The sequence below is a fragment of the Penaeus japonicus genome, unplaced genomic scaffold (assembly GCF_977035675.1).
Source record: "Penaeus japonicus unplaced genomic scaffold, GWHDUDI00000001_assembly GWHDUDI00000005, whole genome shotgun sequence".
Classification (NCBI taxonomy): Eukaryota; Metazoa; Arthropoda; class Malacostraca; order Decapoda; family Penaeidae; genus Penaeus; species Penaeus japonicus.
This window is the reverse complement of record NW_028234407.1, coordinates 24,767,040-24,769,539: the sequence shown is the minus strand read 5'-3', so window position 1 is coordinate 24,769,539 and position 2,500 is coordinate 24,767,040. Positions and strand designations below refer to the sequence as shown.

At 47.1% G+C, this 2,500-nt stretch overlaps 1 protein-coding gene across 4 annotated transcripts in view; it reads left to right on the top strand.

The window, feature by feature from the left end:
• Window positions 1–2,500, top strand: part of tna (Zinc finger MIZ domain-containing protein tonalli) — a 75,788-nt gene that overhangs the window by 63,037 nt on the left and 10,251 nt on the right. The gene's annotated exons all lie outside the window — the stretch shown is intronic.

Below are 2,500 nucleotides of genomic sequence, written 5' to 3'. Positions count from 1 at the left end.
CTGTGTCTACGTTTAATTAGTGCTCTCCTAATTTGAGCATAATTAATTACATCTCTTAACAGTTGGTTCTATAGCACTCAAGATCTCGACGCTGTTGGGTTTGAAGTGGCTCGCGGCCAGACAAATATTAAGCGATATCAAACGCCTTGATTGGAGAAGGAAAGGGGGGGGGCGGCATTGACGGGACCTGTAGCACTGTTGATTCTTTCTCAACTCATGCACGTATGGTTTCCCGTTTCATGTCAACCGTCGCGTCTCGGGAGTGACAGTGCAGTGCAGTGTAGTGCGGAGGGTGTATAATAAACATATATCTTTATTTTTGTTTATGTTTGTTTGTTAAAATGTTTCTTTTTGTTGACGTTTGGGCTTGCGCGGTCATTGATTTGCCAAGTTCATTTTCCATAATGATAGGAATTCCGCATTGACAAAATTAAACAAACGCCAGAATTAAGTTGGTCGCAGGATCTATCACAAAACGACTCGAGACGGAGAAAAAAGAGCACCCACACTCCAACGCCACTCTTCGAGGCAAGGATGACAAAAAAAGACGGTGAAATACAGAGAGAGCAAAACGCCAAAATATATAAGTAATCCGTAGCGCTCGGTGAGGCAAGTTTTGTGCCGGCCTTGCCAAACTTTAGCAAGGGATGGAGAGGACGGTAAGAATTTCAACTTAGCTGAGTGGGGGATTTCCCTTTCCTTATTTCTTTCAGATGGAAAATATATGTTTCTTATTCTTGCATACACGGCATTATTCTCTCCCTCCCCCCTCCCCCCTTCCCCCCTCCCCCTCCCTCCCCTGACCAAATCTTCCCTCTCTTAAAAGTTGGCTTTCATTCGCGTCTGTAGAAAGGCTTGGAGAGCAACGGTGTGGCAGCCGGGAGACGGGGCTGAATATCTGACTCGCTCTGACTGAGTGCTCACTTGATTGACTGCGGGTCCGAATACGCAGCTGACTGAATATACGGTTCGCGGACGTTAAATGGAGGATGTTTTGAAAATTAATCCTCTTCTCTCTTTCTCTCTCTTTATCTCTATCTGTCTGTCTATCTATCTATCTATCTATCTATCTCTAGCTTTATCTCTATCTCTCTCTATCTCTTCACATTTTTCCTTCGTTTTAATCTCCTCTACCATAATTGTATTTATCTTTTATCTCTACCTTATAACCCCTTCTCCTCCTCCTCCTCCTCCTCCTCCTCTTCTCCCCCTCCCCCCCTCCTCCCCCTCCTCCTCCTCCTCCTCCTCCTCCTCCTCACCCTTTCTTCCCCCTCCTCCTCCTCTTCCTCCCTCCTCCTCCTCCTCCTCCTCCTCCTCCCCCCCTCCTCCTCCTCCTCCTCCTCCTCCCCCTCCTCCTCCCCCCCCCCCCCCTCCTCCTCTTCCTCCCCTCCTCCTCCTCTTCCTCCCCTTCCTCCTCCTCCATTCCCGACCCAATAAAGTAACAATATCCTTGCGGCGTCGAGGCTGGAGCAGACCAGCAAAATGCAGTAAGATCCCGATCCTTAGGATGACCAGCATCTTCAGAGGAGACAAGTTTTGTTTCTTATGCATATTTGGAGAATAGTATCTCTATTTTGTACACTCACACGACCTCAATAAACACACACACACACACACACACACACACACACACACACACACACACACACACACACACACACACACACACACACACACACACACAAATTTCAAGATTCAGACTCTCACGGCGGTGTAAGCAAAAGGCGAGATGTCGAACACCTGTTCCTATGTTTTGCTTCACTTCTGTTCTACTTCACTTCTGTTCACATTCAGGTTGATTAAGTCTTGGCTACTCGGGCAGCTCGAAGTGTTCAATTTATTAGCTAACACTCCTGGCAGCAACCCCCTAATCCTGGGAGGTTAGACGCACAGCTCATGAATAAGGTATAATCTGGAACACAGAACGTAGACCTGTGCCGCCTTCGCAGACAGACTAGCTCTTGGGTCTAGGCCGATTAAGAGCGGAAATGGCTTGACTGGGAGAGCACTCCCAATTTTGCTCCCCTCCCCCTTCCCCCTCCCTATCCTCTCCCCAAATGTTGCATGTTAGTTTCTGGAAAGAGCAAAGTTTGAAGACACCTCGGTATTGAGAGCATTCGATTATTGGCCTTATTGCCCGAGGTGTTAAAGGGGAAAATGGCTCGCGTTGTTTCTTGGCAACTGCCCTTCTGTCTTCTTTGCGAGGATGAAATAAGAGGACGCGCTTATTGAACCAATTTCTTCCGTAAGATACTCGGTCGCTCTCATCACAGTGAGTCAGATTTAACTAGGGTGAAAGAAGGGGGTAAGCCTATTCATTCTCTCGCTGATAACACTCTCTCTCTCTCTCTCTCTCTCTCTCTCTCTCTCTCTCTCTCTCTCTCTCTCTCTCTCTCTCTCTCTCTCTCTCTCTCTCTCTCTCTCTCTCTCTCTCTCTCTCTTCCTTTCTCATTATCCTTCCATTCGCCGGAAATTAATTCTAAAAAAAAAATATTCAGTT